Genomic DNA, 24,767 nt, shown 5'->3' with positions numbered 1-24,767 from the left:
AACCTATACTTTATCATGATAGGTGACAATCCACTCATTTTGGTTCTATATGTGGATGACTTGTTTATTACATGGGACGACAGACTCATCCAACACTGCAAGAGCGATCTTGCTTTAGAGTTTGATATGACCGATATGCAATTGATGCAGGAGGATGGGCATATCTTCGTGGGCCAGGGCAGGTATGCAGGTGATATATTGAGGAGATTTTGTATGGAGGGTTGCAGGCCAATGGCTACACCTATGATCACCAACTAGAAGAAGTTGCATGCTTCTAATTCCGAGTTGGTGAACCCCACCCTGTATCGACAATTGATCAGTTCATTGATGTATCTGGTCAACACTATACTGGATATTTGTTTTGCAATCAACACGTTGAGTCAGTTTATGATGGAGCCCAGGAGAGTAAACAAGGTGGCTGCAAAACATGTGTTCAGGTACCTACAGGGCACAATGGATTATGGTCTGGACTATGTCAGGTGTGATGGAGTCAGATCGATTGGTTGCACAAACTCAAATTGTGTTGGCAGTGCTAGTGATCGAAAGAGTACTTCCAAAGGTTGTTTCTCATTGGACTCAGCAGTTGTGTAACGGTTCAGCAGGAAACAGAAGTCAATGGCATTGAGCAGGGCAAAGGCAGAGTATATGGCAACTAGTCAGGCAGGGTGCAAGGCATTGTGGCTTCACAAGATGCTTTTTGGTTTATTTGGTCAGACGTTGAGACCAACTACGATGTACTATGATAATTAGAGTGGTATTAAACTCTCTGAGTGTTGATTTGGGGTAGCATCGGATGTACTCTAGCCATGAAAATTAGTGGAGAGGCTAAAGCACATGAGATCTCCAACACCCATAAATGGTTTTAGGTAGATTCTAAACAGTTTGGGAGATATTAAAATAATTAATATTTTTAATGGAGTTCCTAAGTCTAAACTTAGGAAAAATAAAACATTAATGGGTATTAATATAAAATTGGGTTAGAAGGTTCCAAAAGACATGGATCAAGCCAAATCTAATTTTAGCCGTTGATTATAGATTTAATCTCGGTCGTTGATGGACCAACGAGAAAAGTATAAGAGGAGGCTTGAGGGTCAGTTGGAGAACACACTGAGGGAAACCAGTCAGTTCGATTTCTGGAACGGGGTTAGCTGAGAAATTCGAACTAGCAGTCTAGAGAGCAGCAGGAGGCAGCAAGTACGAAACAGTGAGTCGGGAACAGCACCAGGGGAACAGCATAGAGGTTGGAGAGGCAGACGCAAAGGCTATAGATTGCGCAGTCACTGGAGGGCCTGCGTGGGTGACACAAAGAGGCCCAGTGCTGACGCAGAGGATCTGGGAGCTACACAGAGGTCAGCCAGGCTAACGTTGAGACTGGGGGAAGTGCTGAAGAATTTTCTCTCTGTTGGGTAAGCCAATTTGGCACCCAGTTGTACTGAAGAATCGCTGAATAATAAAATCCTCCCTTGCTGCACCGGTTTTCCCACATTGGGTTTTTCCGAGGACTGATTGTCCAAAATATTTGTGTCGATGTGTTAAATCTTGTGCATGTGTTTGTTTCTGTATTATGATGTGATATCTGCAACAGAATTTATTTTAATGTTTACTGAAGGATTTTCATAAATAACTTATCGGGAAATAAGTAGGTAAAATAAATCAGTTGTTGCAGTGATAGAATTTTCACATGGTATCAGAGCAAGTAATCAGAGACAGGAAGGGAAAATCAATTATGGGTCGAGACCATGATGCAGAGGCATCTACGTCAGGAGACTCGCACAGATTTTCAGAAAATTGCACAAGAGAAAGTGATTTCGATTTCTCTATGTTGGCTTCCAGGCTAGAAGAAGAAGTGGCTTGTGTGACTAGCTCTGCATCATCAGAGGTATGGTATATAGACAGTGGAGCCTCTTGGCATATGATGGGAATCCGAGAATGTTTCTCAGATTATCAGGAGGAGAAGATGAACTTTCAGATCACCGTGGGGAACAAAGCAAAATGTACTCCAATAGGGAGGGGTACCATAGTTTTTAAAACAGAAACGGGAGAGTGGTTCTGTGCTACCAATGTGCCGCATGTACCAAGATTGGGGATGAACTTACTTGTCTTGTCCCAACTTCAAGGCAAAGGCTATGACGTTTTCTTCATCAAGAGAAAGTATACATCAAACACCTGAGCTGGAAAAAGAAAGTGTAGATCGGGAACAAAAGTAACAGGTTGTACAGAATACAATTCGAATCACCAATGGCACTAATAGGCAGTCATCGAGACAAAGATTTGAACGAACTATGGCACAGAAGAATGGGACATTTGCACCATGTGTCTCTGAAAATTCTCAGGAGCACTATAACGGGAGTTTTGGATCTTAGTACGAAACGAGATGATGTCTGCAGAGGATGTGCTCTAGGAAAGTATGCCAAGGCAACATTTCCTAGAAGTAAAAATAGGGCCATGAGTGTACTAGGATTAATACACTCAGATATCTGCGGACCCATGTCCACTAAAGCTCTTAGTGGTGCCGAGTACTTCCTTACCTCCATTGATGACCACTCAAGGAAAACTTGGATTTATTTTCTAAAAACCAAGGATGAGGTTTTCTGTCTATTCAAAGAGTTCAAGGCTCTAGTGGAGAATCTAACTGGAAGAGAATAAAAGGTTTACGCTCAGATAATGGTGGAGAGTATGTCGATAAGGACTTCACTGATTTTTGCGCTAAGGAGGGCATCAGAAAAGAATGAACAGCTCCTTACAATCCGGAGCAAAATGGAGTAGTAGAAAGAAAGAACATGACTATTGTAGAAGCAGCTAGGGCCATGATGCATGATCAGGATATGCCAAAATTCTTATAGAACTCCTCATCAGGCATTGGGCAAGATTACTCCAGAGAAAGTCTTCACCGGAAAGACACCTAAAATCAATCATTTCAGGATATTTGGGAGAGTAGCATATTGCCTCATACCCGAGGAAAGGAGGAAGAAACTAGATCAAACTGCAGAGAAAGGATATCTAGTGGGATATAGCGAGAATGCTAAGGCATACAAAATTTATCTTCCAAGGAGCAAGAAGGTAGTAGTTCAACGAGATGTGAAGTTCATGGAAAACAAGGCTTTCAAAAAATCTCGAGAAATGTCTTTCGAGGAGCAGTCAAAAGCAGAACCGTTGGTCAAACCTCTCCAACCAACAAAAGAAAATAATTCTTCCTCGGGTTAGAAGAATCACAGGATGAGGAGGAGCTAACAAAAGCACCTGCTGGCAGAAAAAGAACGAGCAGGGAACTTCGTCAGATTCTGCGAGATGCAGAGAACTTCATCGATGCGCCAAGGAAGAATAAAAGGGAATGAAAACAGCCAAATAGATATCATGCATTAGTAGCTCAGGATGGGGAGCCTGCCAGTTCTCAGGAGGCAGCTCAACATCAGGTTTGGTTGGATACGATGGTAGAGGAGTACAACTCCATAAATGTGAACGATGTCTAGGAGGTAGTGCCAAGGCCTCAAGACAAATCAGTGGTAGGTTCGAGATGGATCTACAAGATTAAATACGTTGCAGACGGTAGTATTGAGAAATACAAAGATAGGTTTGTGGCTAAGGGGCATGCTCAGAAGGAAGGAATTGACTACGAAGAGACCTTCGCCCCGGTAGCCAGATATACATCTATTAGAACCATGATATCTTTTGCAGCACAAATGGGGTGGGAGATTCATCAGATGGATGTCAAAACGGCATTTCTGAATGGTGTAATAGAAGAAGAGGTATAGATTGAACAACCAGAGGGCTTTGAGACACATGAGAAGAAGTCTCATGTATGCAGATTGAAGAAAGCCTTGTATGGGTTGAAACAGGCACCTAGAGCATGGTATGGGCAAATCGATGGCTACTTGAAAAAAATGGGATTTGTCAAGAGTGACGCAGATCCAAATCTCTACTATCTGGTTGTAGAGAATGAGCCTCTAATCTTAGTATTATATGTGGATGATCTCTTCCTGACAGGATCATCCAGGCTCATAAGGGACTACAAGAAGAATCTAGCCACGGAGTTCGACATGAAGGATTTGGGACGAATGCATTATTTCCTGGGGTTGGAAGCTTGGCAGCAAAAGGGGGAAATCTTCCTTGGGCAAGGGAGATATGCTACAAAAATCCTGAAGAGATTCAAGATGGAGGACTATAGACCCATGGCTACTCCAATGATAACCAACTGGAAGAAGATTGATGCATCAGTAGACAAAGATGTTGATCCCACCTTGTACAGGGAGCTCATAGGGACCCTAATGTATCTGGTCAATACCAGGCCAGACATTTGCTACGTTGTCAACACCCTCAGTCAGTTCATGGTGGAGTCGAAGAGGGTGCACTGGGCAGCAGCCAAACGTGTTCTCAACTTCTCAAGTATTTACAAGGAACAGTCGATTATGGACTCTTGTACACCAAGGGTAAGGATATCAGAATGAGTGGGTCTACTGATGCAGATTAGGCAGGAAGTTCAGTGGATCAGAAAAGTACCTCTGAGTATTATTTCAACATTGGATCAGGAATGACCTCCTAGTGCAGTAGGAAACAGAAATCTGTGGCCCTGAGCTCAGCAGAGATAGAATATATGGCCGCAATCACAGCTTCATGCGAGGCCATATGGCTTAGAAAACAGCTGGTGAACCTATTCAGAAGAAAGATGGAGGCGACCAGGATCATGTGTGATAATCAGAGTTGCATCAAGCTCTCTCAGAATCCAGTGTTTCACGATCGGTCAAAGCATATTGATATCCGGTGTCACTTTGTCAGAGACTGTGTCCAACGAGGCGTTGTACAGTTGAGCTACACTCCTACAGGAGAACAGGTGGCGGACATCCTTACTAAGGCCCTTGGAAGAACCAAGCTTGATTATTTCAGGGAGAAGATGGGGATGATAAAGAATCCATTTCAGTAGCAGAAATGGGTATGATGTTGCAGTGCAGATGCAGTGTTGGGAAGAAGGACCAGTAGCAGCATGGATGCAGAGGGAGTTGCATTGCAGATGCAGCGTTGGGAAGATGGACCAGCAGTAGCACGAATGTAGAGGGAGTTGCAGTACAGATGTAGCAGTGGCAGTGATAGAGCCATGGGCGGGGAGGCCTAGCATCAGCACAGGGACCGGTGCCGGATAATCAGGGTGATTCTTAGTGTGGAGTATTACTAGAGCACAATCCTTGCTAAGAGGGAGTGTTGATTTGGGGTAGCACCGGATGTGCTCTAGCCATGAAAATTGGTGGAGAGGCTAAAGCACATGAGATCTCCAAGACCTAGAGTGGTTTGCACAGATTCTAACCAGTTTGGGAGATATTAAAATAATTAATATTTTTAATGGAGTTCCTAAGTCTAAACTTAGAAAGAATAAAATATTAATGAGTATTAATATAAAACTGGGCTAGAAGGTTCCAAAAGACATGGATCAAACCAAATCTAATCTTAGCCGTTGATTAGAGATTTAATCTCAGTCGTTGATGGACCAACGAGTATAAGAGGAGGCTTGAGGGTCAGTTGGAGAACACACTGAGGGAGACCAGTCAGTTCGATTTCTGGAGCGAGGTTAGCTGAGAAATTCGAACTAGTGGTTTGGAGAGCAGCAGGAGGCAGCAAGTACGGAACAGTGAGTCAGGAACAACACCAGGGGAACAGCGTAGAGGTTGGAGAGGCAGACGTAGAGCCTCTCAGGCAAACGCATAAGCTGCAGACTGCGCAGTCACTGGAGGGCCTACGTGGGTGACACAGAGAGGCCTAGCGTTGACATAGAGAGGCAGGGGCTAACGCAGAGGGTCTGGGAGCTACGCAGAGGTCAGCCAGGCTGACGCTGAGAATGGGGAAAGTGCTGAAGAATTTTCTCTGTTGGGTAAGCCAGTTTGGCACCTAGTTGTACTGAAGAATTGCTGAATAATAAAATCCTCCCTTGCTGCACCAATTTTCCCTCATTGGATTTTTCCGGGGACTAATTGTCCAAAATATTTGTGTTGATGTGTTAAATCTTGTGCATGTGTTTGTTTCTGTATTATGACATGATATCTGCAGCAAAATTTATTTTAATGTTTACTGAAGGATTTTCATAAATAACTTATCGGGAAATAATTAGGTAAAATAAATCAGTTGTTGCAGTGATAGAATTTTCACACTGAGAATCCAGTATTTCATGACCGGTCAAAGCATATAGAGATCAGATACCACTTCATGAGAGACTAGGTTCAGCACGGGGTATTGAAGCTTGAGTATATATCCACTAATGTGTTGAAGAAAGTGTAACTAGGTTCAGTCTTCATAAACATAAATTTTGATATTTGTATCTATTCAAGAAAAGAGATTATTTTTATGATATTTGTCAATGAGTTTCTTGCTCATTGAATTAGGTCAAGCACATGTTTAAGTGCTTTTAGGAAGTCGAAGGGTCAATGTCTTTATGTAAGACCCTTTGAGGGCATGTTACACTGTATAAAATGGTATAAAGGTCAAAGGAATACCTCCAAGCAAAGTCCAAGTCCTCTCCATGCAGCAACTTCCTCCAAATGAAGCAAAATAATGGAATAAATTCATGTCGGCCTAAAGACAGCATGTTGGCCTTCTAGTCGGCCTAAAAAGAGGGACAGTACTCTATATATAGAGGTTGTCCACTCCAATATAACATCAAGCAACTCTCATCTGAAATCAACGAAGTATACAAGCCGAGAAGAACTGACAAAAAGACAGTACTCTATATATAGAGGTTGTCCACTCCAATATAACATCAAGCAACTCTCATCTGAAATCAACGAAGTATACAAGCCGAGAAGAAGTGACAAAAAGACAAGTTTAAGGGTCTCCTAGTGCAGTGAAGGAAGGAGAAGAAAAAGCAAAGTTATGGGATTGTTTCTAGGGCAAGAAACAGTCACACGTGCAAAGTAAAAGAGGACAGTTTGCGGGTATAACAGCAGTAATATCACAGTTCAGAATTTGTTAGTGTTTGGGCTAAATATTAGGCCTACAAGGCCTCCCAAGTCAAGCAAAGAAATCCTCTCCCTAGCGAAGGCAAAAAGGACCCTAACTCTCCAAGGGTACCTTCCACACGTGGGAAAATTAGGGTTGTTGTTCAGTCACATCAAGTTTGCAGACCTACCTCAAGAAGAACCTCATTGGATCAAGAGAAGGGTGTCTCATTAAGTGAAGAACATCTTGAAGGAAGGAAGAAGAATATCTCATCAAGAAGCTAACTAGCCAAGGTCTATCTCTAGACAAAGTAGTGAAGAAAAGGACAAAGTGCTAGGGAGCAAAGTGTCGGAAGGAGGAAGTCCATGTGTCAGGGAACATAGTGCAGAAAAGAGGAAAGACTTAACTTGTGCTTGGAGGACATCCTAGTCAAGGGTCTAGGATTTGGCATTGATCAATAAGAAGATTCAATAAGAGAAACTTACTAAAGGGTTTTCCTCTCAAGAGAAGAGAGGTTTTGGCCATGGCAAAGAGCCAGCATCTTGTGTTCTTGTTCTTATGTTTTTGGTAGCAGTTTGATGAAGGACACACACATGCATTAATAAGAAGAAGAAGAAGATTAAACTAACAAGACAAAGTAAAAAGACTCCACAAATTGTTATCAAGCCAAGAAAAATCACACTACATAGAATTGCCCTAGATTCTTCAATGTGATGAACACGTACCAAACATTCTCACCAAATCATTGCCTAGGGACAAGCATGTATTTTTCAGAGATAAGATGGGAGTGGTGAGCAAAACCTTCCTTGGTAAGAGGGAATGTTGAAAATATTACCAAGGAGAGGTGTTACTAGGCTTTTATCCCTTTTATCCTAGTGAGCACATTAATGGCTTTTGTCTTGGTGACATTTATGAGTTATATTAATGTCATGGTGGGAAAAGATACTTAGAAGTGTTGTACCGTGTACTTTTTCTAATATTAAAGTCACTTGTACTTTATAAAGTGACTTTATGCTAAAAGTACAAAATGTACTTTTCTAATATTAAAGTGAGTTGAAAAATCACTTTATGAGAGAAATTAAAAAGGTACACAACTTGAAAAGGTACTAGGAGACTTTCAAGTGATGGGGTCAATGTATGAGGGGGCTCATTTGGGAGAAATGATCTCAATCACACATCTTGAAATTTGAGGATGAAATCTCAACATTGGATCCTAGGTTTAGGAATTCAATCTTTTCCGAGGAGACAGAGGAAAAGGGAAACCACTCTTCACTTCACACTTGAGAGAGCATCAGGAGAAGGGAGAAGAGGACAAAACTTCAAGGAGGAAAAACTGCAGACTTGAGAGAAGGGCTCGAATTCCAAGGAGGAGATTGTATGAACAGCAACACAATTTACTAGAAAGATGCAGCACAAAAATCAAGGAGCAGAGGCATGAAATTTGAGGAACAAAGGCACGAATTTCGAGGATGACCTAGGCACAATATTCGAGGAAAAGCTTACTTCAAGCCTGAAATTCGAGGCATGAATTTTGGACAGTCTGCTACAGGGAGCATGAAAATCGAGGATGCCAGCGGCTGTTAGACACGATTTTCGAGGAGGTACAGTCAGCCTTTTGCACAAAAATTGAGATAGATTTCAGCATAGAAATCGAGGTAGATTTCAGCATAGAAATCGAGGCAAATTCTGCGCACAAATTCGAAGGAACCGAGCAGAGGATAAATGCTAAATTTTTGGGCATAAAAATTTTGTGGAAATCTGAAATTTCAGTGGGCACAAATTTCCAGAATGTGTGCATTTAAAGCTACAGCAAAAAGGGAGATAATTAGTAATTACTGTGTTTTTATGTGCTTATTTATAATTTCTCAAGCAATAAAATCTTCCTTTGAAAATTGGATTTCCCAAAGAGGCTGTGAGGTTTTTCCAAGGTCAGTTTGACCAAAAACAAATGTCTCTTATCTGTTGAATGCTTGCATTAATTTTTGCATTAATTATCAGTTTTTAGGAAAAGGAAAAAGAGTAGAAGCACTCTTTATGTTTGCAATAAATGCATTCTGAAATTTATATCAGCATTTCAAAAAATGTGTTGGGCCTAAATAAACACATGCAAAATTGTAAACTGGGTTATGGATGCAGATCATTAAATTTCTACATTTGAGAGTTTAGGTTGCACATCATTGCTACTTCAAGTTAGCTGTTGAAATTTGGCAGCTCAGGGAGAAATTCCCTCTTTTGGGAAGCCCTCCTCACCCTATGGAGACACTACTAGCCCTTCAAAGAATTTAAATTGCACATGGGAAAATATTATTTTTAATATGGAACCACATCATCTCAAAAAGTACAAGTTGGCCTCGAAGAGGAAATTTGTCCTCCAAAACCACATACAAATAGACAACACTTGACATCACTTGGAGGCATCATCACACATTCATTTTTTCTCTTGATTGGTTTGTACAAGTCTGAAATTGCAAGGTCCGAGTTCACATCTGCGAAGGAGAGAGATTGCTTTCTGTTGACCAATGTTCACTTGTGTTTTGGGATGGTTTGACTTGCGTTGACCTTGGAGAATTTGACTTAGATTTAGATATGTTTTGGAGGGCCAAGTTGACTGCCACTTTGACCGAGATATTTTGTGCACTTTGACCAGCGTTGACTGCAGTTTCTAGGCTAGGGTTTTTCTAGCTCAAACTTTGACTTTGACCAGATTTGTGGGCAAAATTTAAGGACTATTTTGACCAAGCAAGGATGCATTCTTTGACAGGTTGACCAAACTTTTTGGAACACTTTGACTGTTGATTGTTGACCAATTAGGCATGCATTGACTGCTATTGACTTTGACCAAAAATTGCAGATTTGAAGTTTGACCAAATTTGACTTTCTTGCTCATAATTGATTGAATATTGGATGGTTGATTTGGATGGTCAAGGGTTTGACCTTTGACTCATTGTTGTACTTGGACTATGTATCTCTCTAGTCTCTACTGAACATTTGATCACAATCCAATAGAAGAAGAATTTGGAAAGTGTTTTCCCCCTTGTGGGCTTATTCCCTGGTCTTTGACCAAACTACTGTGTCTCTATTGTTCTTGGTTGTCTTCTATTGTACATTTGGTTTAATGTTCTATCTACAATTGCTTATTGATATTGGAAGATTGAAAATATAATGGATGATTGATTTCTATTGGAAAAAGAATTGTTATAAGTGATTGTTACAACATAGAACATTGGAAAATTAACATGGTATCAGAGTTGAGGTGAAGACAAGCCCAAGGAGATAAGAGCATTCACCTTTGAATATCTTTTATCCATTGTTGAAGATCACTTGATTTGGTCAAGATGTCTACCTCATACTTCAAGATTGAGAAGAAGTTGAATGACTCATCTAACCGTGTTGTTTGGAGAACTAGGTTGGATGTGACTTTGGATGAGAATGATGTTTTGGAATATGTTGAAGGAAAAGTACCTAAGCCTCCAGAAAATGCTTCTGTTGCTATCAAGTGCAAGCACAAGAAAGGTGAGGTCAAAGAAGAGAAAATTATTATTGATTCTTTGAGAGACCATTTGATTACTTATATTGAAAAGTTGAAAAAGTCCATGGAAATGTATGATAAGTTGGTTGGGATGTATGAAGTCAACAACTTGAGCCACATTCTTTCTTTGAAGAATCAACTCAAGGACATTAAGATGAACAAGGGAGAGATTGTGCAATCATACTTCATGAGGATATCCCAACTCAAGGATCAATTGTTATATGTTGGAGAAGTTACATCTGATAGAGAGTTGGTACTCTTCGCACTTGGAGGTCTTCCTCTGATTTGGGAGACATTCATTACTACCATGACCAAAAATGACATGTTTCCTTCATTTGATGAGTTAGTGGGCAAGTGTACTCAAGAGGAGACCAGGATGATTTATAGAGGGAGAATTCAAAAGCACGAAGAAGGAGAACCCTCTGCATTTGTTGCTCAAGATAAGAAGAGGAAAGGAAGAGGAAGGTCATCTAATTCAAGAAAACCTACTCTTGAATCTAAGGACTCAAAGAGAAGCTTTAGAAAGGACAAAGTTCAATGTTTCAAATCTCATAAGTATGGTCACTTTGCCAGAGATTGTCTAGAAAATGGAAATGCCCCTAGGTCGTACAACAACAATCGTGGCTGCAACAACAATAGGTTCAACAATAGAACAAGAGAATATGCTCCTATTGATTGTGAAAAAGGCCCCATCCTCAAAAGAGATCAAGGAACTCAAGGTAGGATAATAATGTAGCTGCCACTCAATCTGAATATTTTCTTATTTCTTCTCTTTCTAGTACCTCTCCTCCAGATTCGTTTGATAGCTAGTTGGTAGAAAGCAGGGCCTCTAGACACTTTATTGGTTATCGTGAAGTCCTCTCAAACCTGGTTGAGAGGGAGACTAATTTGAAGATCATTCTTGGGGGCAATTCTACCTATCCTATAAAGAGGTCTGGTTCTATTTCATTTCATTTGGATTATGATCAAACAATACATCTACAAGATGTTATATATGTGTCAAGATTGAAAAAGAATCTTGTGTCTATATCTACCTTGCAAGACAAAGGAATGAAGGTTGCTTTTATAAATGGAAAAGTCCTCACTTGGCCAGTGGAATCTAGCTTGAGGGATGCCTTCAATTTGTGATCAAGAATTGAAGGCCTTTGTAAAGTCAATGGAAGATCGATCCAAGCATTGGTTCGTGATAATAATCATCAATGTGAGTTGTGGCACCGAAAATTCGCTCATCTTCATTATGATGCCTTACCTAGAGTGAGGAAGATGGCTTTTGGAATCCCTGAAGTTCAAGCAAATCAAGATGGAGTTTGTCCGAGATGTGCAAGTGGAAAATATATAAAGGGGTCATTCCCTTTTAAAAGGAGCAGGACAAATGGAATACTTCAATTGATACATTTTGATCTATAATGGACCCATGCCAGTGACTTCTCTTGGTGGCTACTTGTACTATATAATCTTTGTGGTTGACTTCTCTCACAAGACATGGATTTTCTTCTTAAAGCACAAGGATCAAGCATTCTACATGTTTAAGAACTTCAAGCCCCCGATAGAGAATCAAACTGGAAAGAGGATCAAAGTCTTCAGGTATAATAATGGAAGAGAATTCATTTCAAATGAGTTCATTGACTTTTGTAAGAATGCAAGAATAAAAAAGGAGATCATCGTACCTTACAACCCTCAACAAAATGGTGTAGCTAAAAGGAAGAATAAGACCATTATGGAAGCTGCCCGAGCTATGCGACATGATCAAAAGTTCCCGAAGTTTCTATGGGGCGAAGCTACCAACACTATGGCCTACGTTCAAAACAAGACTCCTGATCAAGCCCTGGGTGACAATAACCCCAAAGAATTTTTCACAGGTGTGAAGCCCGGTGTTGGACATTTGAGGATCTTTGGTTGCCCCGTTTACTTTCATGTACCGAAGGACAAAAGGAACAAGTTGGAAGCCTCAGGGATGAAAGGTACATTTGTTGGTTACTGTGAAAATTCTACAGGCTATAGAATATATGTGCCTCGTCAAAGAAATATATTGTTTAGCAAGGATGTGACATTTGATGAAGATGTTGCCTTTGGGAAAGCAAGGGACACTCCTCCCCCTGCCAATGTTGAAAGGAAGGATGATGTTATGGGTACACAAGAAGGCCCTTCTATGCTTGGACTTGAGACTGAACTTGTTGATCATCCATCGAACCTATAGACCCCTTGGATCCCCCTTCGTGTGATCCTCCTACCAAGAAGAGACCATTATGGCCTCATGATACCTTACAAGATGCTGAGAGACATACTGTTGCAAGAGGAACTTTCAGGTAAAGTAAGAAGCCATGTCGATACCAAGGATATGTTGTGGCAACGAGCAACATGATACAGGCTGAACCACACACTTTTGAAGAAGAAGTGAAAGAACAAGGATGGAACGATGCTATGGCCGAGGAGTATGAATCCATCATGAAAAATGATGTGTAGAAAGTGGTTCCAAGAATCTAAGGAAAGTTTGTTGTGACTTCAAAATGGTTGTACAAGATTAAGCATGGTGCGAATGGAAGTATCGAGAAATACAAGGCAAGATTTTTGGATAGAGGTTTCTCCCAGAAAGAGGGAGAAGACTATGATGACATTTTTGTATCGGTCGCCCACTACACTACCATTCAGTCTATTGTTGCTCTAGTTGCTAGCCAGGGATGGACACTTCTCCAAATGGATGTAAAGACTATGTTTCTGCATGGTGTACTCAAGGAAGAAGTATACGTTGAGCAACCACAGGTCTTTGAGGAGCAAGACAGGAAGACTCATCTATGCAGGTTGAAGAAGGCACTTTATGGACTAAAGCAAGACCTCAGGGCTTGGTATGCCGGCATTGACAGCTACTTGATGAAGCTTGGATTTACGAGAAGCAATGTTGACCCGAACCTCTACTTTAAAATTTTCCAAGGACAGCCTCTTATTCTCGAGTGTAAGAGGGAGTTGGCCTCTGAATTTGAGATGAAATACCTCGGATTGATGCGCTACTTGTTGGGCTTACAGGTGTGGCAGAGACTTGGTGAGATTTTCCTTTCTCAACGGAAATATGTTGTCAAGTTGCTGGAAAGATTTGGAATGGTAAAATGTAAGTCCATGGCCACACCGATGGAACTAAACTTCAAGAAGTTATGTGGTGAAGTTGCGGGACCCGATCTGGCGAATCCCTCTAAATACCGACAGTTGATTGGGGCACTGATGTACCTTGTGAATACTTGACTGGACATATGTTTTGTTGTCAACACTCTAAGTCAATTTATGACAGAGGCTCTTCACGCACACTGGGTTGTTGCCAAGCATGCGTTGAAATACTTACATGGGACTATTAATCTTGGATTGAGATATACTGTCGGAGATGTGAGACTTCATGGATACACTGATGCTAACAAGGCCAAAAGTGTAATTGATAGGAAAAGCATATCGGTGTGTGTTGTTTTAACATGGGGTCTACCATGATATCTTGGATGAGCAGGAAGCAGATGTTCGTTGCTCTTAACACGGCTAAGGCTGAGTATATTGTTGCTAGCATGGCTAACTTTGAGGTAGTATGGTTAAGAAATCTCTTTGGAGAGATGTTTGAGCAGGTATTGGATACTACAATGATATAATGCGACAATAGAGTGGGATCCGACTTTGGTAAATAATTTGGTTCAATAATTAACAAATAGGAGAAACGTAATTAGTTGTTGCAGTAGGAATTTGGGCATCCAAAATTTTCACACGTTGAACATATTCTTGAATGAATTGGCCTGCGGATCAAGAGCAGTATGAAATGAACTACAAAATTTGTGTATTCATTGCACAACTTTCACCTTTGTGGCTTTCAAAGACCTGAGTATATGCTTAAGGCGGTCTTGTTGATCGTCCTCCACAGCTTGGAGTTTATTGGAGGGCATCATTAGGCTTCTACAGATGGATCTATGATTACACTCAAAAATTGAATCATATTTGAAGCAACAGGATAAGGGTCCATATTGTTCATTGATTTCGACCTAGTATCTTTTTGGAGCACTTTACACTTGCGGCCCTAAAAATTAGCATACTTTTGCGCTGAAGAGTGACTTAATTGTTGCATGCAATTTGTTAAAATTGGAAACTAAGGCCAAACTACATCTGGGTCATCTTATTTATGACAGCTGATATTTTTCTTGGATCCCTCTCATCGAGAGGTGTAGGATTGATCTAAATATCATCCGATTCCGATAAGTATTTATGAAGATATGAATTTATTTTGATTATGGATAAATTGTCAACTCGGCCAGCAACTTATGTAGGCTCAGAAGCCCAACAGTCATGTCTATTCAACCTCTACGTTTTAGTATAAATAGAAGAGGACTTGAAGTCATTTGACACACATATACACACTCTTCATGTGATCTCCTCCTCTCCATGTCTTTGGCTTTTGAAGGAGAGACACTAAGAGTATACGCTGGACTAAGTAGGATGATGCCCTAGCTGCAATAAAGATATGCCCTAGCTGCAGACTTATGAGGAGGAACATCTACGCTGGCATGGAAATAAAGCCCTAACATCTAAGCCTCCTAAACGCAGTCATGGAACAAGGGTTCTAATATTGTCATGCCCTAAACGCAGAGAGACCTAAGCTCTGTCCTAAAGGAATCATGGCTGCAGCCTAACGTTGTCATGGTGATGACCCTATGGAGATGACCTTAACGCAGTCTCCTAGCCGCAACACTTAAGGTTGCCCTAGGCCGCAATCCATGAAGGTATATATACACAGCAAGAAGGGATTCATATCTAGCCCTAGCTATTATCCGAAAGAACACTAGCCGCAGTCAAAGGAGGACGTCCCAGCTGTAGCTATACACAGCTGAAGGAGATGCCCTCATACGTGCACTAACCGCAAGTTAGGTAGGTACCTTAAACTGCTGTCAAAGAAGATCCTCTAAACGTTGTTAAGGAGAACTTATTCTGCTGTCTTGAAAGGCTCCTATCCACAGCCCTAAGAGCCCTATTCTGCTGTCTAAGAGTAGTCACCTAATTCGTTGTCTATAGAGATATCAAGCCGCAGCAAGGAGGCCCAAAGAGGCCCTCATCTCAGACGTGAAGATGACCTCATACGATGTCACATCTAGCCATAGCTACAGCTATCCCACTGTTGGTCAAAAGCATGGATGAGATACGTTTAGGAGCAGCTGTCATCAAATTAGAAGTCAGAAGGCTAAGCTGCTACCTTGGGTCTAGTTTGGGTCTGCTTGAAGGAATCTGGAACTATAGCCTAGCTTCTTTGCTAGGCTGCAAGCCATAGCAAGCAGCTAAGGCTGATATACATATGGCAGTATAATGAAGCAACAGAAGTATAGTGTTGCAGCATGATGAAGCAACAAGAAGTATAACAACATCATGATGTAGCAACAAGGCATTGCAGCATGATGATGTATTGAATACATCTTGTGTGTATGATTGGGTGAAAACACTGTGACAAGTAATCAAGTACAGCATAGTAGGCAAACCAACAATGTGTACAACATTAGATGCAGATCCAAGATGTTGAGAACAGCTCAGTGATATTTGGGTGCAGCACTGAGACGATGAAGTACAACATAATAATAAGGTGCAGCATGATGATGAGTTGCAGCACGTTGATGGGAGTAGCTCAATGACTAGGTGCAGCACCATGATGAAATACAACACTATGACAGGTGAAGCAGTCACCTTGGAGAATCAGTTGAAGTAGCATGTCTTCAACTGATCTCATATAGATATAAAAAGTCAAAGTTGACTTCTGTTGTAAATGTACTATCTCTCTCTCTCTTTCTCTGATGAACTATTGAAGAACATAAAAGAATTGATCAAGGGTTTCCCCACATTGGGGTTTGTCCCTGGCTAGCGCCACATCTTGTGTACTCTTGTCTTGGCTTGTCTTTTGCGATTTATATTTATGTTCTATCTGCAGTTTACTTTAATGCTGATGTGATTGCTAATCTGGAGAAGATATTGAGCTAACTATGAAAATTAAAATAAATTGCTCTAGCATAGAACATACCTAAATTTAACATGGTATCAGAGATGAGGTAAAGAAAATGCCCAAGCAAGAGTGAAAGAGCAATCACCGAAGACAGTTGGGAAAGGACAAAAGGATCAGTAGATTCCTCATCCCTCTTCTAATTCACCAAGGGTGAAGTCGAAGTAGAGAATATTATCAGAATGGCACAGCGGAAGTTTCTAATGGCCTACCTAAAGATCACTTCATTGGGAAGTTTGGATCTAAGGAGGAAAGGCGAATGCCTTGGTTGCAACAAGTTCAGCCATTATGCGAAGGAGTGTCTGAATGGCAGAGACACATCTCTTGATGAAGATAACAATCATTCCAGGGACATCTTCAATGATCAAAGGAATGACAGGTAATGCAGGTTATCAAGGAAATGGTCGACTCTTCAAAGAAATCAAGTAACCCCAGGTATGAAGAATCAAATGTTGTTTCTGATAAGATAAATAAGCGTTATCTTGTATTGGCCCTCTCCTTCAGATTCTTTGGGAATCTAGCTTATTGATTGTAGTGCTTCAAGGCACTTCATCGGATAGATGGGTGCACTCTCTAATTTGGTAGAGATGGAAACAATCACGGGATTATACTTGGAGTCGATGCCACCTATCCCGAAAAGGGTGTAGGAAATGTTACCCCTCAATTAAATGAGGATAACTCGATTCATTTACAGAATCTCTTTTATGTAACTGATCGCAAGAACAACCTGGTGTCCATTTCAGCAATGGAAGTCGAAGGTTACAGGGTGGCACTCATCGATGGAAAGGTACGTGTTTGAAAATAGAATTTTCAAAGATGTTTTTGAGTTTAGGGTTGTATCAAGTTGCAAACCATGTCCATTGACACATAGCACTGAAGGTCTGTGAGTCAAATGGTGATAGGGATACCTGAATTCAAAAAGAGCATGAAAGTACATGTCTGAGATGTACCAAAGGAAAATCTTACAAGGGAACCATTCCCCTCATGTAGCAGGTCCACAGGATTGGAACAACCCGAGGAGTTTGAGATTCATGATCGAGAATCTCATGTATACAGGTGGAAGAAAGCCCTCTATGGCTTGAAGCAAAACTCCCCGGGCATAGTATGAGAGGATTGATAGCTGTCAGATGAAGCTAAGATTCACTATGAGTGAAACCAATCCAAACCATTACCCGAAGGTTGTGGATGATAGACCTCTCATACCGGCACCTTATGAGGACGACCTATTTCTGACAAGTGCAGACCCTCTCATTTGTAGAAGTAAGAGGGAGTTGGATTCCGAATGTGGAATGATAAACTGCAAGCTTGTGACTACCTCAAGGATATTAACTTTCAGAAGTTATATGGTAGTGCTGTTAGACCAGATTTGGGAAATGCCTCTGAGTTTCATAAACTCATTTGCCTTGATGTTCTTGGTGAACTTTCGTCCGGACATATGTTTTGTAGTTAGCATGGTGAGCTCATATTTGGTTGAGCCTCACTATATTGGTGCCAAGAATCTTCTGAGATATCTTCGGGGCACAATCTCTTATGGATTGAGATACACTGTCGGAAATATGAAACTGCATGATTATTCGAATGCTGAGTGGGCAGGCAGTGTGGAGGATCACTAGAGCACTTCTCAGTGTTGATTCTCTTTGGATTCTGATTCGATATCATGGATGAGCAGGAACTAGAAGTCGGTTGCTATAAGCACCGCCGAGACCGAATACATTGCTATGAGTATGATCTCGTATGAAGCTACCTAGTTGAGGAAGCTCTTCAGTGAGCTGTTTGTTCATATGATGAATATCACTATGATTCTCTGTGACAACCAGAGGGGGGATTCAATTATTGAGGAATCCCGTATTCGATGATTGCTCCAGCAGATAGACAGCAAATACTGCCTTATCTAGGATATGGTAAGTCGATGAGCAAGGAGGCTCCATCGCATTGAGACCGATGTACAGGTCGCAAACATTTTGTCAAAGCCCCAGGGAAAGATCAAATCTGTGATTTTCTCGAACAACTTGGAGTCGTTGAGAAACCTTTGCAAAAAGGTCCTGCATGTTGCATACATTGAGCTCTGGGAGCTCTAGGGGGCTTGGGGTACTTACTGGAGCAACATACGACCACAGGGCGACTCACCCTCCCTTGGTGGTGTGCTATGAACAGGATGAGTTGTTCTCCGTGGCGACTGTGGAACAGGATGATTCGTTCTCCTGTGGGCCAGGATGATTTGTTCTCTGTGGCGACTGTGGAACAGGATGATTTGTTCTCCTATGGGCCAGGATGATTTGTTCTTCGTGGCGACTATGAAACAGGATGATTCGTTCTTCGTGGCGATTATGGGCCAGGATGATTCATTCTTCGTGGCATCCACTGGACAGGATGATTTGTTCTCCTGTGGACAGGATGATTAGTTCTCCTGTCGAGGCATCCTACCCATGCAATCTAGGACTCATGGGAAGTACCTCTCATCTGATCAATAAGCAGGGAAATGAGGATAGGGACCATAGTAGTTCTATCGATGGACGCATCGTTGTATCTACCGTACTCCCTATGCTAGGATGACCTCCATTGGTCTGGGATCAATGATATTGGTCTGGGACCAGTGAGAGTGGTACACACTCTAACACTGACTTCGCGTCAAGTCTGGTCTGGGATCAGTGAAAGTGGTACACACTTTGAGACTGACTTCGGTTCAGTGGAGGATGGTATGATACATCCTCGATCACTTCTTCTTCTTCATAGTTCGAGCAGAGCAGAGCCGAGTTCAGCAGATCAGAGTAGAGCAGATAAGCGCAGGGAACTGACGGTGGAGATAGTATAGTCGAACATATGGATCAACAGATGGAGTTCTCCCTAGTTGAGAGGGAGTGTTAAAATTGGAAACTAGGGCCAAACTCCATGTGGGTCATCTTATTTATGATAGCTGATATTTTTCTTGGATCCCTCTCATCGAGAGGTGTAGGATTGATCTAAAGATCATCCGATTCCAATAAGTATTTATGAAGATATGAATTTATTTTGATTATGGACAAATTGTCAAGTCGGCCAACAACTTATGTAGGCTCAGAAGCCCAACAGTCATGTCTATTCAACCACTGTTGCGAACATCTCGATAACATCCCGATTTTATCTTGAAATCACGATTTTTTGGCCTACCCGATGTTTGTCGAGTTTTAGCAATATTTTGATGGTATCTTACTTTTGCCGATGTTTGCCGACTTTTACTGATATTTTCCCGATTTTTACGATTTTTTGGTTTTCCGAATTGTTGTCGATTTTATCCCGATACCGATGTTTGCAACATTGTATTCAACCTCTACGTTTTAGTATAGATAGAAGAGGACTTGAAGTCATTTGACACACATATACACACTCTTCATGTGATCTCCTCCTCTCCACATCTTTGGCTTTTGGTGAAGGAGAGACACTAAGAGTATACGCTGGACTAAGTAGGATGATGCCCTAGCCGCAGTAAAGATATGCCCTAGCCACAGGCTTATGAGGAGGAACATCTACGCTGGCATGGAAATAAAGCCCTAACATCTAAGCCTCCTAAACGCAGTCATGGAACAAGGGTTCTAATATTTTCATGCCCTAAATGCAAAGAGACCTAAGCTCTGTCCTAAAGGAATCATAGCTGCAGCCTAACGTTGTCATGGTGATGACCCTACGGAGATGACCTTAACGCAGTCTCCTAGCCGCAGCACTTAAGGTTGCCCTAGGCCGCAATCCATGAAGGTATATATACACAGCAAGAAGGGATTCATATCTAGCCCTAGCTATTATCCGAAAGAATACTAGCCGCAGTCAAAGGAGGACGTCCCAGCTGTAGCTATACACAGCTGAAGGAGATGCCCTCATACGTGCACTAGCCGCAAGTTAGGTAGGTACCTTAAACTGCTGTCAAAGAAGATCCTCTAAATGTTGTTAAAGGAGACCTTATTCTGCTGTCTTGAAAGGCTCCTATCCACAGCCCTAAGAGCCCTATTCTGCTGTCTAAGAGTAGTCACCTAATTCGTTGTCTATAGAGATATCAAGCCGCAGCAAGGAGGCCCAAAGAGGCCCTAATCTCAGACATGAAGATGACCTCATACGCTGTCACATCTAACCATAGCTACAGCTATCTCACTGTTGGTCAAAAGCATGGATGAGATACGTTTAGGAGCAGCTGTCATCAGATTAGAAGTCAGAAGGCTAAGCTGCTACCTTGGGTCTAGTTTGGGTCTGCTTGAAGGAATCTGGAACTATAGCCTAGCTTCTTTGCTAGGCTGCAAGCCATAGCAAGCAGCGAAGGTTGATATACATATGGCAGTATAATGAAGCAACAGAAGTATAGTGTTGCAGCATGATGAAGCAACAAGAAGTATAACAGCGTCATGATGTAGAAACAAGGCATTGCAGCATGATGATGTATTGAGTACGTCTTGTGTGTATGATTGGGTGAAAAAATTGTGACAAGTAATCAAGTACAGCATAGCAGGCAGACCAGCAATGTGTACAACATTAGATGCAGATCCATGATGTGGAGAACAACTCAGTGATATTTGGGTGTAGCACTGAGACGATGAAGTACAACATAATAATAAAGTGCAGCATGATGATGAGTTGAAGCACGATGATGAGAGTAGCTCAGTGACTAGGTGCAGCACCATGACGAAATACAACACTATGATAGGTGAAGCAGTCACCTTGGAGAATCAGTTGAAGTAGCATGTCTTCAACTAATCTCATATAGATATAGAAAGTCAAAAATGTTGACTTCTATTGTAAATGTACTATCTCTCTCTCTCTCTGCTAAACTATTGAAGAACATAAAAGAAGAATTGATCAAGGGTTTCCCCACATTGGGGTTTGTCCCTAGCTAGCGCCACATCTTGTGTCCTCTTGTCTTGGCTTGTCTTCTGCGATTTATATTTATGTTCTATCTGCAGTTTACTTTAATGCTGATGCGATTGCTAATCTGGAGAAGATATTGAGCTAACTGTGAAAATTGAAATAAATTGCTCTAGCATAGAACATACCTAAATTTAACACAATTTTGCCTCACTTATACCTGAAAATTGTGTGGAAGCCTGTAGTAACTATGGTTCATAAATTAGTTTATGTTCCAGAGAAATTGAAGTTAAGAATCAACTGGCAATTGCATGTTGGATAGCTGCTCCATCAAATGAATTCTACAGACATTTTGATATCATTCACTCTGTTCAAAGATTAGCCCTGGAATACACACTTGTTCGTGGAAAATTTGAGTATACTCCAATGTAAAATCATTAGCAGTAATCCTGTAGAAGTTAATGAAATGAATGATTGATTTGAGGCCTAATTTGAGAAATGTTCAGTTGTGGTCTTGGAGTACAATATCTAGGGAGGAACTCAAGTCTGGGCATAATGTCTTGATCAATTTATAGAGAACCTGGTGTAACTACAGTACAAAGAATCTTTGTGAAAGAATCTGAACTTGGCGTAATCTTTATGCAAGTTTTTGAAGTAGATTTTAGTTCGAGATCACTTGTTGGCATTGCTATCTCTGAGATTAGTTGTAGCTAGCACTCCTTGCTATATGCTTATATTCTTTGTGGGTTTTATTATGACTCTAGACTTGCATAGTATATACATGTGGCTTATATGAAGCTCATGGATTTTATTGTAACTCATATTATGTCCTTTGATATTTTCTATATTTTGTACCCTCCGCATTAGCAGTTAGGGATTTTTGTGTAAGATGTGAAGAGCAAGTGAAGTTAGACAGCAAAGTACACAACTTACCTACTGTACATTGGAGGTTGAAATTGTTTCAGAGGGTGGCTCATTATGTGTATGGCAGAATTTTTGAGTTGATTAGGAGTGCAGAGTAACAAAGTTTTGATTTCTTTTGTAGTTGCAAAGATCAATGGACAAGATTATAGTTGTTGAGGGCTCAACAAGGTTTGTTGGCATCAATGTTGCATGACTCATACTCGTATAAGACTCGTCATAGCATTGACTCGTTGACTTGTATAAGACTCAGAAACAACCCTTATAAGACTCGTATAAGACTAGAGATTACATTCACAGTGATGAGACTAGGTCGAAAAGACTAGAGATTACATTCTTCACCACTAAAGATGAAACTAGGTTGCAGGGACTAGATATTACATACTTCAAAATAAGCACATACAAGGGACCCTGCAAAAGCAAAAATAACATGAGGGACTACCACCAAAACCACCACAACAGGAAATGAAAAAAGTTCATAAACCGTCAAACTTCACCAAGCAGGAGAAAGATAAAGCAATGATGAAGTTTAGAGAGAAGATGTTGATACTAGATAGGGGACATTAAACCTAGTTCAAAGGAGGAAGGTTAGATTGACACTTTTCTACAAAACTCAAGAGGGACTTTGAGAAAAATGTATGCAAGTTGTACAGAAATTGAAATTTGATTAACATCCACAAATGACCAAAATAAGTTAACATGCATCAACAACTATAAAAGGAATGCAGGAATGCATAATGCATCTACCAGCAAAGAGCACAGTAAAAGAAAACTCTACTCTAAATCTAAATCAAACTCATGTGTAAAAGTATGCTAGCAAATAGGACGTGTGACCCCAAGAATGCAAGCTTAAAGGTCATTCAATTGAGTGACGGGTATGGCCAAAATTGCACCATAATAGAAAAGCATGTACACCCACCTCTGAAACTATTTTGAGTCAAAGGATCATTCCTGATCCCTCGCTTTATTTTGGAGCATAACCGAAATTTAGCAAGCATGTAACTTTCTTCTAAAGAGGTAGTTTCCTTTCCAAGAAGGTGGTGGTGCAGAGAAATAAAGCCCATTGGCTGGTAGATACAAGTGCATTACTATACAAATCTTAAAAGAATTATAACAGAAAGAAATTGAAGATGTTTGGTCAGAATTCAGGAGGGTTTCAAGGACTATGGACATGGATTGCACATACAAGCCTCAAGGTGAATAACTATATGCTTTTAGAACAGATGCACAGTAAAGTAACCCAGTCAATCAGCCATGTAGACCTTGATTCACAAGGGTAGAGCTACATAGAAGCCACTGGTAGTGGCTGGATGTGTACCTCAAGGAAGTAAAGATTTGAAAGAGCTAGACGGTATAAGTCTAATTGGAGTTCAACAGATAGATCGCCTCATTTCCAAAAAAGAAAAAAGAAATAAAAATTTAAAAAAAATTGAACATTTTGTGCCTTTTGAGGCTCGACGGGTTCTATACGAGTCCTATAAAAGACCCATAGGTCTTTTATACAAGTAGACGGGTTCTATATGAGTGACCCAGCTCGGTATAGAACCCGTCCAAGACCCGCGAGTACTCGCAGGTCTTATATGGGTCATGCTTCACTAGTTGGCATCACATGTGTTTGAGCTGAGCAAGGATTCTCTAGCAAATTGTTTATTGCCCCCTGTCAGACTAAATTGAGCAGTAATTAAACTATAGCAGTTTGTGATAGTAAGTGGAAGTGAGTGATATATGACAAGAGCAGTGATGAAACTAGTGACCTTGATGATGGCATTAGCAGTGATAGCACAATTGTTAGCAGCAACAGAAGTGAACAGTGGCAGTGATGATTGCAGTAGCAATGATGAATGGTAGTAGTGGTGGTTGTAGCAGCAATGATGAATGGTAGTAGTGGTGGTTGTACCAGCAGTGATGAATGGTAGCAGTGGTGATTGTAGCAGTAGTGACGATTGCAACAACAGTGATGAGTGGTAGCAGTGGTGGTTGCAGAGGCAGTGATGAATGGTAGAAGTGATGATTGCAGCAACAGTGATGGATGGTAGCAGTGGTGGTTACAACAGCAGTGATGAATGGTAGTTGTGGTGGTAGCAGCAGTAGTGGTGAATGGCAGTGGTGAAGTGCAGCAGCAGTAGTGGTGAATAGCAATGGTGAAGTGCAGCGACAGAGGTTGATTGTAGTTGGGCCATTATCCCTGGTACGGGAGCCCAAACCATTTAGGGAGCATTTGCTCGAATATCCTTCCAACTTGCTGGTAAAACTCTTGGGGAGTCTTGCACTTCCTTCCAGTGCAACTAGTAAATGTGTATGTAACCATGCATAACAAAGCTTGTTTAAACAACAAATTTTGTATATTGTTTATTGATGTATTGTTGTTTCATGTCGATTTAATGCTCTGAATGTTTTAAAGTAATAAATAACCAATTGCGTGAAAATAGAAGGAAATATTGATTCACCCCCCTCTCAGTGTTTCAACATGATCTAAAGAAGTCTAATTGTATCATTGGAAGTAGTTATCAGTTTGAAAAGTTGTACTAGTCTTGATTGCACTAGAAAATCAACACCAACGAGGATAAGGGTAGA

General features: G+C 41.0%; 1 protein-coding gene across 1 annotated transcript in view; it reads right to left on the bottom strand.

The window, feature by feature from the left end:
- Positions 1 to 24,767, bottom strand: part of LOC149231707 (Vps51/Vps67 family (components of vesicular transport) protein) — a 285,059-nt gene that overhangs the window by 217,509 nt on the left and 42,783 nt on the right. The window lies entirely within an intron of this gene.

This window comes from Pinus tabuliformis, chromosome J (assembly GCF_031772625.1).
Source record: "Pinus tabuliformis cultivar Carrire ecotype Pingquan chromosome J, CPIR1, whole genome shotgun sequence".
Classification (NCBI taxonomy): domain Eukaryota; kingdom Viridiplantae; phylum Streptophyta; class Pinopsida; order Pinales; family Pinaceae; genus Pinus; species Pinus tabuliformis.
Note: the sequence above shows the minus strand (reverse complement) of the source record. Positions and strands in the feature narration are given on the sequence as shown.